General features: G+C 46.8%; 1 protein-coding gene across 4 annotated transcripts in view; it reads right to left on the reverse strand.

Moving 5' to 3' along the window:
- The window catches only part of NRXN3 (neurexin 3), a 1,617,293-nt gene that overhangs the window by 1,251,754 nt on the left and 350,363 nt on the right, over positions 1-15,176 (reverse strand). The window lies entirely within an intron of this gene.

Consider the following 15,176-nt stretch of genomic DNA (forward strand, 5'->3'; position numbering starts at 1 on the left):
TAAAGCTGTTTGCAGCAACATGGATGGACACATATGATACTAAGTGAAATAAGTCAGAAAGAGAAAAACAAATACCATATGATATCACTTACATGTGCAATCTAAAATATGACACAAATGAACTTATCTAAGAAACAGACTCACAGACGTAGAGAGCAGACTTGTGGTTGCTGGGGGTGGGTGGGGGAGGGATGGAGTGGGAGTCTGGGGTCAGCAGATGCAAACTATTATACACAGAATGCATAAACAACAAGGTCCTACTGTACAGGCACAGGGAACTTTACTCAATATCCTGTGGTAAACCATAACAGAATAGAATATGTATATGTATAACTGAATCACTTTGCTGTACAGCAGAAATTAACACAACATTGTAAATCTATACTTAAGTAAAATAAAAAATTTTAAAAACCTAATCTCAGGCTGTTAGAACAAAAAGTCAGCAGGGTTGAGTGAATGACTGAAATGGAGGTTGGTGCTGTTTGGGGTAGCGACGGGGGCTGGAGAAGTATGAATAAAAGAGGAATAATCAATGGTGATTCTAAAGCCTGGAAGACAAGAAGTGTACAGGCAAGGAACATGGGCTCCAGTATAAAATGCGTACTTTTAGGTGAAATGTCTTTAGAAGGCACCAGACTGTTATATGTTAACTGTGCAATGGAGAGAGTAGGGAGTGAGAAATAAGATTACATTTCTATCATAAAGCAAAAAAAGGTAATTCAAGCTCCTCATGTTCAAAGGAAGAATTGCAACATGCTATAAAAGAGGATCATTTAAGCCCTCAATAGCTTTACCAGCATAAGGTACATTCCAAAAGTCCATCGATGGAAAGCCACTGTGTTTTCAAGCACCCCCTGTTCAACACCACAAAATGCCTTATTTCCACCCATTCCTTTTCCATGACTTATACTGTTGGAAGGGGAAGTCAAAGAAGAGGAGTTTTGCTGGGTCTTGGGCATTCCTGCCCAAAAGACAGGGGCACTGGAATACCAGATATAGCCTTGACCATGCCTCATGGACTTTTGGACTCTCTCCTGGCAGTAGAGGTCATGCTGCATAATCTACTCATCCTACTATGCTCTTCGGCCTCTCCATAAATTAATCCTCTTGTTTAATTGCCTATTACCAAGGGCAAAAGTTAGAGTAAGGGAACCCTACTAAGAACCCTCTACTTGAGCCCAAGATCAACAACAGGAGTATGACCTTCAGCAATTCATTTCTTTTTTTTTTTTTTTTTTTTGCAACTAGTGTCTAGGCTTCTAGTCTTCTTGGAATAATCTCCACCTAGACCCACCTTCAATTTTACTTAAAAAATCATTTAAAATGTGAACCATGATAACATATTCTACAAAGCTGCTGAGTCCCAACGATGACAAGTGCCCCCAGACTGCCTTGCTCCTTCCCAACCCCTGGCCAATTACTAAGACGCTGGCTCCTTCTGCTACAGCTGCATATAACGCTCTCTTCAAAGCCAGATGTTAGAAAGCCTCATCCTCATCAACCAGCTCCCCTTGGGAAGTAGTAACTGGAAAACCACATAACGATGTCTGTTTACTAGAGACGACATCTGACTGAGGCAGAAGTGACACAGCAAAGGTGTAACTGTTACAGCAGATTCCAGGTGCCTCAGCTACCCACAAAACACAGACACCTGACCTCACGTCGCAGCCCTGCAGCTGGCTACTGTATGGCTCTGGGCAAAACAAGAACCTCTCTGTGCTGCCGATCTTACCCCCAGAAATAGGAGGGGTGGTAGACCCTCTACATCATCTCAAGTCAGGAGGTGTGCTGAAAGGGTTCCCTGAGCCCCCTGGATGTTCTGTGCTCCAGAGGGACTCTGTGAACCCTGGCTCAGGCTCAGCTGCACCGCCAAGCCGACAGAAGTCTAACTCTGGGGGAGTTGCTGCGCGTTCTGCTCCACTCCGGCCACTAGAGGGCAACAGAGTCCCACGCACTCCGCGGGCTCTGGTTCCATCACCTGAAAGAGGAGTAAACTGTACACAGATACACTGCCATGTTCCTAAAATTGAAGTCTACGGTCAATTATCCATGAAAATGAGGAATTCAGGGTCTGCTACTTTGTAAGGTTGTCCAAACTCTGCTTTATCTTGTCAACTTTCTATTCAAGTTGGCCTACAGCTGTGAGCCAGTGACCCTCTGAGCTCTGCATATTCAAGGGTGAGTTTTAAAGTCCTGCTCCCCGTTCCACTGACGCCGGCATGTGCAACCCACTGCCCGTGTCTTTCTGGGGTGGCAACAACCTGCCAAGAGACATCAACCGTGGCCTCTTGACTCACGGACACTGTTGCACCCCCCTGAACCAGGCAACCCCTTAGATTATGGGCACCCCTTGCATCTCCCTGAATCACGGCCACTCCTTATATTCCCTTGAAAGGACTCAGATTGATGAAAAAATACTGACTTGGGTTGAGAGATGCTGGTAATGAAGGAGAGGCTTCCCTGAACAAAATGAAACGAAGAAAAGCCAATCTGTAATCTTGTAGTAAGAAAGCCCCTTGGAGATATCTAATCCCATCCTCCCACTTAACAGGCAGAGGAACTAAAGGCCCAAAGAGTTTTCATGGCTTGTCCAAGGTTAAGCTACTTAATGACAGAGCCTGGCCTACCCCTGAGGTCCCCTGGTCCCTGGAGTATTCTTTCCTCTACCCTTTGCAGGGCTCTTTGTCAGACAAAAGATAGGGATGTAGATAGAAACTGGAAAAAAAAAAAAACCAGGGGCTTCATCAAGTCCTATGCAACCAGATTCAGATGCCCAAAAAGAAACAGCAAAGGCCTTAGGGTCATGAGAAAGATGTTAACCAGTGACATCCCAGGGAAGGTATGTGGTTATAGCCAGTTAACTTAGATACTCAGGAAGTGCAAGGCAGCCTTTACTTAGAGCCCACACTCAAACCATATAGAGTTAGGGAAAGGATTTCCTCTGCTTTTGTAATCATACGATATCCTTTGGGATAAATTTAAGACAATATTATTGGGTTCGCCAAAAAGTTCGTTCAGCTTCTTCCATAAGATATTATGGAAAAACCCGAACTAATTTTTTGGCCAACCCAATACTACTCTCTCTCAGGAAGAACAGGATTTTGTCTTTAATTATAGAAAGGGAAGCTTTATTCCCTCTTAAAGGAATTTCAGATGCCAGTGAACAGTTTGAAGGGAGATTTTCTATAGGGGGCTCATCTACATATTTCTGAAGTTAGACCACTAAGTTAACCTCAGCCCTTCCTGTAAGACTGACCCTGCACATATTACAGCCTCCAAGACTGCCTCACCCCCCAGAAAATCTTCTTCAGCAATGTGCTGGCTGCATCAGATAGTGGTCCCGATGCTGTCCTCGTATCTTCTATACCTTTCACTGTGAAAAAAAAAGTAAGAGGGTATTCCCAAGATATTCTGCCAGTTGATCTGGAATCCTAGGACTTCCCCAGCCTCCTATGCATTCATTGGCCAATGTCAAATGAGAGGGGAAATTTTTGCAGCTCCCTCCTTCCTATTTGATCTTCTTCGTAGCCATTACTTGAGCTGTTTTCTCTTCATTTCCATTAATTAATATATTCTGTTTCGACTGTGCCCTCAGAGCTCTGACAGGGGTGGGAGGAGGGCAGCAACTTTATTAATAAAGTTATTATACTACATCTAGAGGTAATCATGATGCAAGAAAGTGAACAAAGGACATCTGAGTAACTGAATAAGAAACCACACATCTCCCCACCTCACTTTAACAATTCCCAGGTGTATCCCTGGCTGTTTTCCTCTGAGCAACCTCTTTAGGTCCCTGGCAGCTCTCTCTACAGCTCTTTTAGACTATAATGTACAGAACTCTAATGGTTCTGCAAATTGATGTCATCAGAAGCAGAATAATGATGGTTTCGTTTTACTAGTGGTATAAGGACTGGTAATAGCACATTTATATATTACTTTCATGAAAGCACTTTCAATCTATTGTCTCGTGGAATTCTCACAACAAACCTGAGAGGCGGCTGGAGGAGGAGTTCTCACCTCCGCTTTACTGGTGGGGAAACCACACGAGACAGTTAACTAATGCCTCCTCTTGACCACAGACCTGATGCAGTACCACACCAGGGCCCACTCGCCCTGAGATCTAGCTCTTCATCTCCCGTCACTAACAACAGCTTAAATGGCAAAGAGACCTGGGAAAAACCATCCCGATGGAATCGCAAATAGCCATTGTGATTTTAGTTTGGTATCTGGAGATACCATGTGGCAGTAACCCCCAGGGCAGAGATACAAGAGAAAAGAAGCAAAGAGCAGTTTTCACTGTAAGACTTTCACTCAGGGTTTCTCAGCCTTGGCACTATTGACATTTGGGGCCAACACTCTTTGTTGTGGGACTGTCCTGTGCATCACCAGGTATCTGGAAGCATCTCTGGTCTCTACCCACGAGATGTCAGTAGCACTCCCTATCCACCTCCCAGTGTGACAAGCAAAGATGTCCCTAGATATTGCCAATTGTCTCCTTGGGGTGCAAAATTCCTCTTGGTTTAATCCATGATATTATGATACATAGCTTATCTCTCAATATTTCTCCCTCCTTCTCACCCCACCCATACCCCTGCCCTAGGAGGTTTTTCCTGGGCAAGTCATCCTCAACTAAGATTGTCCAAAAGTCCGTATCTTATGAGTTTGAAGCTTGTTTCTCTCTCTTCCTAGATGAGCCATCTTGGGAGAGTTATCTTATCTCTTGGAGCCTCAGTTTCCTCATTTGTCAAATGTGAATTATACCACCCTCCTTCCATGGCTTTTATGAGGATTAAATGAGATGATGTACCTACAGGCTGAGCATGAGGTCTGGGTCAAACTAAGCATCCAATAATATACAGCCAGTATTCTTTTGGAGGAAAGAAAGGATTTGGACTAGATGGCATGTAACTGAGGATGACCCCTTCAGGTAGAGTTTGCTCCAGCTGCCCCCTCTGTCCACCTGCCTACAAGGCACTGCCACTCTGACCCAGCAGAATTACTGTCCATCTGGGGGAGGAGCAATGACTTCACTGTGAATACATAGGACTTAGTAGCCCATTAACAGTCTCTGCTTCTCCTTGGATGACAGAGCAGTCGTCATTAATGGCTAGAATGTTTATCCTCGGCCATTCATCTCTATGACCCACCCAAAGCTTGACATTCTAATTACCTGCTGTGGCATAGAAGGCCCTACAGGATCTGGCCACTGCCCTTTTTACTATCCTTACCACTTCCACTTTCCCTCTCATTTGCTCTTCTTTCTGTTCCTGGAACCTCCAAGCTGGCCCTGACTTGGTTTTGGTCTCACGGTTAGTTCCCTCTGCTTGCAACAATCTGCCCCTAGAACTTCTCTATCTCTTTTCCTACACTGAGCTCTTGGCTTACCAAATCCAAGTAGCCTCAGCCTCTAGGCACCTTCAATCTCCTTATCCTCCCTCACTTTCATCTCAGCTCTCCTGTTTTCTTGTCTGTATCTCCCCTTACAATGTTAGTTTCAAGAGACCAAGGGCTTTGCTTTGTTCACCATTGTAGCCTAAACACTTAGAACAGTGTCAGGCCCATGGTAAATAGTCCAGAATATATTTGTTGAATAAATGATTAAATGACCTCCTCAAGGGCAAGTCCCATGTTCCTGTAACTCCCATGAAACCTGACACTAGTTGACAGTAGATGCTCAATTACTATTTATTTAATTAACCTCTAGTACTTGTGGAGCACCAACTGTGATCTCTGGAAGCTGCTAAGCCTCAGAAAACTTTTGCTGAGAGGACAGCTCTGTCCTTAAAGAGGAAGAGAAAGAAAGCATAGCCCACAGTGTCCTCTTGAAGTCCTCAATCCTTCATGGCTAAATTTGCCACTGACGCTAAGTATTAGGAAGTGGGCTGGAATGGGGAGATCGGGTGTGGACTCCTGGCCCAATTATGAACCTAGAATTGTACTTAGAAAGGACCCCAGGGGGGTCCACACCATCAAACACACAACCAGTTTCTGGTTGCCCTAGAAACCATCCAGGTCCTCAAGAGTAGTACTGATGGCTACTCATCATTACCTGCGCAGGTAGTCCTGAGGCCCAGTCCCTCGTTTTCACACACCTTTGCTAAGAGAGCCCCATTTGTTTAAGAGCAGAGGTCAGAACTGCAGTGGGTTTAGGGCTAGGGAACAGCAATGACATCCCAGATCCTGCCATCCGGTCTCCGCCACACAGACCCTGCCCTGGGAACCAGCCAGGCACACGAGGTCTGCAGAACCCCTCGGAGATCTTGTCCTTCAGGTGGCTGGCAGGCAACTCAGCTTGCCGACGAGGCACGCCCTCGATGCCGGGACTGCTGCTTCCGCATTTAGACTGCATCGTGTTACCTCACCGCCAGCCAATCCGTGCCTCCCCAGGCTCAGCACACATTCTCCCCTTTGCCACAGACATCGCCTCGTGTCACTCTCCACTCCTGGAGCACGCTGCGCCCAGGGCCTGCCGGCGTGGGGTGGCATGGGGGGAGGCGGCGGAAAGAGAGGGAAGGCCACCAGAGCCAGGGGCACCAGCAGCCTCTACCCACCCCCCAACCCCCAGTTCTCCTCCATCACGCATATGATGTTAGAATCACAGGAGTGCAATAGGTCCCGGCCTCTCTCAGATGGGATGTGAGTGGCAAGAGGGTGGAACAGGGGTGAGGAGAGAGTTCAGCAACCTTAGAAGAAGCTGAGCTCTAAGTCACCCTCAGAGGACTGATGAGGTCAACGGTCTGCAAACGCCTTTAAACCAGGCCCCTGCCAGCTCCGCACCGGGTGAGGACGACTGTTTCCCCACCTACTGACTCCAGCTCTGGCTCACTTGTGCCCAGGACCAAATTTCAGCCACTGGCATCTCCACTGACAAAACAGAAGAGCAGAGACTAATATTTTAGGAAATCAGAGGGTCCCTTACAACCAAGACATGCCCAAGCTGTTTTTGTTTGATTTTTAAATAAATTTATTTATTTATTTACTTTTGGCTGTGTTGGGTCTTCGTTGCTGCGTGCCGGCTCTCTCTAGTTGTGGTGAGCAGGGGCTACTCTTTGTTGTGGTGTGCGGGCTTCTCATTGCAGTGACTTCTCTTGCTGCGGAGCACGGGCTCTAGGTGCGCGGGCTTCAGTAGTTGTGGCACGCGGGCTCAGTAGTTGTGGCTTGCAGGCTCTAGGGCACAGGTTCAGTAGTTGTGGCGCACAGGCTTAGTTGCTCTGTGGCATGTGGGATCTTCCCAGACCAGGGCTCGAACCCGTGTCCCCTGCATTGGCAGGTGGATTCTTAACCACTGAGCCACCAGGGAAGGCCAAGACATACCCAATTTGTTGAAGTGAGAGAGTGGATCTTGGGAAGGGAGTTAGCAAGGTAGACTTTGAGCTGGCTAACCGTGTGGGTCCCCATGTACCCAGCCTGGGCTCAGGGGAGCTGGCTCCCAGGGGGACAGGGACCAGAGAGAGAATGGGGTCCACAGCCTTGCAGTGAAGCTGCACCACCCCCATGCCGCAGGCAGCCCTCTGTCTTCTTAGAAGGCTCCAAGCTCATCCTAGAGGGAGACTTTCAGAGAAGGGCATTTTATCTTCATGCTGTCTCACTTCAAAGGTTTTTCCTCCAGATAGAACCAGAGATGTTAATATATCTTTAAGTAGAGAAAAGGGGGGAGTGTAGGGGACAGAATGGGAAACCAGGATAAATCTTCACAGGGTGTTCAAAACTTTACACAAACACAGCTCTCCAGCAGCAATAATGGCTCCGCAGATGTGCCATGTGTGAGCACTGTTAATAGATCTCCACGCACCACGGGGGGAAGTGTGGCCGGGAACATGGAGGAGAAATACAAATGAGGAGCGAAATCAGATGATTCAAGACAACCTCCATTCAACGTGTCTGTGCACACACAAGGGGCGGGGGTCGCTTCCTGCCCACGTCAGACCTCCGCCTCCCACGTGGGTTTCCCTTCCACTTTGCAAGCCAAGAGGGCATCCCCAAATAGACTTGACTGTTGTGACTCCGTCAGCCCCTCGCTGGGTAAAGGGATCCATGTTTGAGATCATCTTGCCCAGCCGTCACACCCCATGTCCAGAAAGGAGATATCGTAAACATGTTCATCAGAGAAACAGTCAGATTACAGTAGGATCATGGACCTGCTGCACATGGAGCAGACTGCATAATTCCTAAGCCAATGTGCTGCATTTAAAGTGCTAATGAAATTTTATGGAGGCAAAGAGGTAGCGGCCTCAGAAGGTCAAAAGGAAGTTGATCCTGGTGCCATGCTTAGACGGTAGGGTTATTCTCTCACCTTCCAGCCCTCAGTTGATACATCTGGGTAGGAAGACATATTTTCCTTTAATACAACCACCATGACAATTGGAAAGTGATTCTTTGAGATGGAAACAGGTCAGGGAATGCACAAAAGCCACCCCATGTTAGAAGACACATAATGTCTTTTAAATTGCCCTCCATTCTCAGAGTAACTGTCTGGGCGCCCCTTTTGCAACAGGCCAAAGTCCCAACAGCCAATTGTGAAAGATGAGGCGGGCCCTGAAAAAGGCTTAAAAAGAAATCACTTGCCAACTTGCCATCAGCTGCTTAAAAAACAAGAACCAAAAAAAAGGTGCAGTTAGTAGAAAAGCTTCAGTCCCACTTTGCAAAGCTGATTTATTTTCAGCCTTTTTTATTTCATTTATTACCTAAAGGATAATGCACACATTTTCAAGACCTGGTTAAAAAAAGAAACCTATTGCATAACTGTAATAGGCCCAGCAGCTATTGTTGTAATGAACAAACTGGACATCTCATCTCAGAGAAATGGATTCAGAGGTCTGAGGCCTAGGCATTCTTTTAGGGTGTCCAGTGAGCCAGCTTCCCAGGCAGAAAGGACAGGAGGATCCTAGGGGGTCACAGTATGAATCTAAACGTGTACTAAGGGGAGAGGGGAAAGTCACCTCTGAACCATTAGACGATGGATATGGGACAGGGGTCACTGAACTGTAGTCTCTTCTCTTTTCTTACAAATAACAATAGAATCTAGTAGCCACTCTTTTTTTCTTTTTTTGGCTGCGCTGGGTCTTCGTTGCTGTGCACAGGTTTTCTCTAGTTGTGGTGAGTGGGGGCTACTCTTCGTTGCGGTGTGCGGGCTTCTCATTGCGGTGGCCTCTCTTGTTGCGGAACACGGGCTCTAGGCGTGCAGGCTTCAGTAGTTGTGGCACGTGGGCTCAGGAGTTGTGGCTCGTGGGCTCTAGAGCTCAGGCTCAGTCGTTGTGGCGCACAGGCTTAGTTACTCCGCAGCACATGGGATCTTCCTGGAGCAGGGCTCGAACCCATGTCCCCTGCATTGGCAGGCAGATTCCTACCCACTGCGCCACCAGGGAAGCCCCTGGGCTACACTCTTAAAGGCACTGGGCAGAGGCTGACCAAACCACCCACAAATAGTGAAGGAACCATGCAAATCCCCACGTTGCAAGACCACCACTACAGCCTCCAGGGCCAACAGGCTACTAAGAAAGGACAAGGCAGAGGTCTCCGTTCTCTCTGGGTCTGTAACAGAAACAATGCACTATATAACTGGAGAGGGTCTAGTCCATTTCCCTCTTTCGCTACTGCTGAGGGAACTGTGGGTCTCAGAGAGTCCGTGACTTGTCCAGGGCCACAACTCAGGTTTACTGCTTCTTCCTCCAACGTCCACTAGGACCTTGGCCACTCAAAACACTGTCCACAGGCCAGGAGCATCAACATCACCTGGAAGCTGGTTAGAAACACAGTCTTGAGCCCACCCAGACATCGTGTATCAGAATTCACAGTTTCCAGGACCCCCAGGTGATTAGTATGCACGTTAGAGTTTGAGAAGCATCATCCAACCCAGCACTGTCCCTGTGCACAGATGGGGGGGAGGGCAACTTCGCAGCAGGGAATCTGTTCACCATGGCAACTGACCACTCAACTCCCACTGGCCCTCCCGCTCTGAACTGGTCTTTGAAATGCTTTTATGTGGACACAGCTCACTACCTCTGAAAACAAACCTTTTCCCTCTGAGAAGCAGATTTCCCGAGTACCAGTATCACTAAGCCATCAGCTAATTAAAGCCAGAGGTTTGTCTATATCACAGTTCCCCCACCTTGTCTTCTTGTATAAATAGCATTTACTTCTCTGATAACAGTCACTGCCCACCATTTTGTTCCGTCTCCTCTTAATTTATTGCAATTCATTATCCTTAGAAGAAATCGGCCCAGTCCTCCATCCCCAAACCCATGCAATCTTTCCTTTTCTGCCCTTAAATGTATAGGATCTTCACTCCCAATGAAGAAAACACTAAACTTCCCTTTAGGGATGGTCTAGCTTTTGGTCTCAAAACCTCCACTGCTTGAGACAGGAGATGTTTCTACGTCTAAAATACTTTAAAAAGGTACTCCTTAGAACATCCATTCATTACATAAGAGATTGGTCCACTCCCAATTCCCTCAACTCACTTGCTAGGACCATGCAGCAAGAAAGGACTGATTCCAACTCCTGCATTTCACAGGTGAGGTGAGTGGGACACTGTGGCCTCTGTGGACAGGGACCAGAAGTGAGATCTACACTTCCACAGGCCCCACCCCTGGGATCAGACTGTGATGTAAATATCCAACCTGAGTGAATCCTTTAAAAGAAATGGCCTGTTTCCACGCCAAAAAGAACACCAGGCAACAGCAACAAGGTCTCCTAACCCTGGCAGGGGACTCTTCACAGCCTCGGTCCTGAGCCACTTGTCTGACTCCTCATTCTTTGACTTCTAACCTTGATCGTGTCCCTGACTTTGACCTCCTTCCTCCTTTGGATGAGAAGTTCGGGCCTTAAGGGCACTCAATCCTTCCTTCTCACTCTGCTGCCTTTGGCTGAACAACTTCCTGCAGCATCCAGCCCAGCCCCAAGGACACAGCTCCTCAGCGAAGCTGGGGCAGACGTCCTACTGCTCCAGGTGCATCTGGGCCCAAGAGCAGAACTGGTACAGATAAGACCTTGCACTGCTCTCAAGATGTTGATAGACACGCCCTTAATAAATTTACCTAACAAGGCAACAGATGATAAGTGCCAAAGAGAATCTCATGCAAGAAGTGCTGGCAGAGGTCAGAGGTGGGAGGGTCATGAAGACTGAAGGATTTGGTGATTCCAGGAAGGTCGGACTTACGCTGGGCTTTAAAGAGTGGATAGGGATAGGATTGGCAGAAAGGTGAAGTGAACTGAATTAACTCTTCCAGAAGCTTCCTGCAGAGGGTGCAAGTCTTCCTAGGTGTGCTTCAGGTGACGTAGCTGTCAGAATCCTCTCCAGGGGAGAGGAAGACACACAAATAGACTCAACTGAAGGGAACTGGCTATTCAGGAAAGTGGGTGTCCCTTTCGATCTCAGTGGTGGTGGGCTTCTTGGGGGCCTTCTTGGGGCCCTGCATCTATTCACCACTGAGCTCCAGAGTGGCCTTAACCAGCGGAAGGCATGCCTCTGTCTAACTGAGAATCCTGGCTGGTAGGTCCAGATTGAAAGACCCTGGTCCCTTCGAGGAACTTGCAGGGGTCAAGCAGGCATGCTGTCTAAACACCTGGCGTGTCCCACATCTCAGAATGCACCAGATTCCAAAGCAATGAGAACAGCCAAAACACTGCATCCCACAATACAGGTTTTTTTGTGGTGTTGTCACTGAGTGTTTTTGTCTTTCCCGCCAACATTTTCTGTAGTGAATATGCGCTTCCTCTTTGTGACTTTATTTTACGTCTGTGTTGATTGGGTATGCTCTGAAGTGGGACAAAAAATATAGCACGGTCCCAAAGCCTCTGAGCCAAGGCGGCTGGATCCTGGGGAAGGGATCCTGAAGCAGCAGCCTGTAGGCCCACATGAAGCCAGAACGCCTTGGACGCACCTCACCGCAATGCCTACCAGGTGTATAGAGTGTAACAATTCCACGTGCACTACTTATTCGGATTCCTGCTACACTGCTCCAAGGAAAGAGGAGCAAGCATTATCATCTGCATTTATACTGTTGCAGCTCCAGGCCCAGAGAAGCCAAGTGATTTGCCTAATTCCATGCAGTCACTTAGTGGCAGAAACAAGCCTAGGATGCAGGGTTTTTCACATGTCAGCCCTATGTACTTTCTCCCAGGCTGACTTAGGAACCCAAGGAAAGTAAAACACCAGAAAAAAGGAGAGTGGAAGAGGGGGTACCTCACATTTAGTGATTACCTTTCATTCCAAAGAGCAGTAATTTAGATGTGAATGAATGATACGTTATGAATTATATCTTTCAGGAAAATACACATGTTGATAACAGAAAGAGATGCAACAAACAGAAAAGTATAACATGGGGGTAAACGTTCAGAAGAAGTGTGGAGTGATAAGTATTGTACGACAATTTTTGTTATTCAAAACATCAGTTATTGGGACTTCCCTGGTGGTGCAGTGGTTATGCAGGGGACACGGATTCGAGCCCTGGTCCAGGAAGATCCCACATGCCGTGGAACAACTAAGCCCGTGTGCCGCAACTACTGAGCCTGCGCCACGTGCCACAGCTACTGAAGCCTGCACGCTCTAGGGCCCGTGCTCCACAACAAAGAGAAGCCACAGCAATGAGAAGCCCACGCACCACAACAAAGAGTAGCCCCCGCTTGCCACAACTAGAGAAACCCCGTGCACAGCAACGAAGACCCAACACAGCCAAAAATAAATAAATAAATTTATTAAAAAAAAAAAAAGGCCAGTTATTGAGAACATGATGAGAAGTAAACAGTAAAGCACTCAAGAATCCAAATTTTACACTACAAAATTCAGGTACAGAAGTTTATACTTGAAAAAACATTCCCTCAGCTTTTCATCTGGTTATTTACTCGTATTTTTTACTTATTTATTCTTGCTTTGCACACCCTATTAACCATCTTGATTATTTCAGCCCCCGTACAAAATCAATTTAAAAATAAAAAATTAGAAAGTGATAGGGCTCCTACTAGGTATACTTATGGTAATAACAGCTGATACGCAGACAATGAAGAAGAAAGCCACATACAACTAAAAAAAAAATTTTAAGCTAAACAACTGGTAAAGATACACAGACATAGAAGCCCTATACCCAACATAGCAATAATTATATTCATTCACGATTATGCCCTGAGTCTTTATGGAAAAGCTAAACTATGATTGGTATCCTGTCACATTTTTAAGAAAATGAGAAAGCATTCATTTTGGAAAGATGATTGGAAGATGAGCTCGGAATAAAAATGGTCTGAGATGTATAAAAGGATAAAATCTGAAAAATTCTCTTAGCAGGAATTTCCTACTGTCCCCAAATGGGGATCTTTTAGAAGAATCTTTAGAGGAGTGGTTCTCAAACTTTAGCATGATCAGAATCACCTGGAGGACTTGTTAAACTCAGTAGATTGTTCATCTCATTTAATCTTTAAAACAATCCTGTGCCATTATTATTCCCGTATTCCAAAGGGGAGAACCACATTTCAGAGAGGTTAAGTAACTTGCCCAAGGTCATACACCAAAAGCTGCTGATTCCATGGTTTGGGGTAGTGCCCCAAACACCAATCACAAGTTGCCAGGTGATGCTGATGCTGGTCGTCCACAGATCACACGCTGAGAACCACTGCTTTAGAGGCTAACCAGGGAAAGTAGCCATGATAGAAAGAAGGGGACCAATAACACATGCAAAAACAAGTGAATGGGAAAGGCCAGATTCTTTTTCATAACCTCCCCAAAAGGACAGACACTCCTGTGGGCTCCCATGACTCTGGACCCAGAGGGGACCAGTGGTGAAGCTGGCAGGCTGAATGCCAAACCAGCACATGATGCAAAGTAATTCTTTCCTTATCCAAGCCTTGGAGCTAGGATCTTTAGACGAGCCCCAGTGGGTCTATCTCACTCCCTCTTCAAGCTTCTCATCTAAGGCTCTTTCTGGGAGAAAATATCCTGGTTCTGAGCAGGATACCAAGGCCCTTCTCCAGCACTAGGGGTATGTGGTATAACTCCCCAGGTGAGAGCTGCCAGCCAATGTTGTCACGGGCACAGCCCCACAGGAGCCTATCAAATCCTGACACATGGAACGTGTTAACATTGGTAATTTCATAAAAATGGATTTGCCGTTTGCTCAAAAGCTTTCAGTAAAGACTGTTTCTTAAAGACAGAAGGTAAAAGCAGATGCTGGAGGGCCAGCGCTCTCCTTCAAGGTTCCCTTGGGGGACAGGGGGCCCTGGCTCACCTTCCTCCTGCTTCTTCAGGGCCTGAGCACAGGTCACGGGGCTTACTCAAGGGGGCTGGGGGTGGTCATCACTCTGAATTTTCTCTCTAGTACAGAGCCTAGGCTGAGGACTGTGGCTAAGCCCGTAGAAGTGGATGCTGTAAGAATATTTACTGAGCACTTACTGTATGCCAGGCCCAGCTGTAAGGGTTTTACCTATATCATCCCATTTCATTCACAACAACCCTGCACTACTACTGTCCTCATAGGTGAAGTAACTTGCCCAGTGGCACACATTCTTAAAGCCGGTGATTAAAAGCCTTACCCCACCTGACCTATAGTGCAGAATCCTGGGGTCCTTCCCTCATGCCTGGCTATTCCTTCTGAGTCTCCTTTGCTGGACCCCCATCATCTCCCTGATCTTTAATCCAAGTTGGACAAACTTGTCTGTAAAAAGATAATAAATTCTCTTGGTTTGGCGGGCTGTACGCCTTTGTCACAACTATTCAACTCCACCATTGCAGCTCAAAAGCAGCCATAGACAATGGATAAAGGATTGCAAAGAGCTGTATTCCAATAAAATTTTATTTACTAACAGAGACAACAATCCAGCTGCTGTCTGCCATCCCCTGCTCTAAACAACAGGTCCCCCAGGCCTTCCTCTGGATCAGCCCTTTCAACCTTTTTATTATCTACACTCAAATCTGTGTGTCCCCATCCAGTCTCAGGCCTCTAAGTAATATGTTTATGCTAATGACTCCCAAATTCTGAACTCCAACCCAGACTTCCCCCTAAACTCCTATCTAACACGTCCAACTGCCTATTTCACTTCTCCCCTTGGGGATTTCAGGCACTGAAACTCGACAAGGCCAAAACTCAATCCCTAATTTCAACCCTCCTCCCAAACCTGCTTCTCTCTCAGGTTTACCCGTCTCAGTGAGTAACAAGTCATCACACCAGGGGCTCAGGTCAAAAACCTTG

This window comes from Lagenorhynchus albirostris, chromosome 1 (assembly GCF_949774975.1).
Source record: "Lagenorhynchus albirostris chromosome 1, mLagAlb1.1, whole genome shotgun sequence".
Classification (NCBI taxonomy): domain Eukaryota; kingdom Metazoa; phylum Chordata; class Mammalia; order Artiodactyla; family Delphinidae; genus Lagenorhynchus; species Lagenorhynchus albirostris.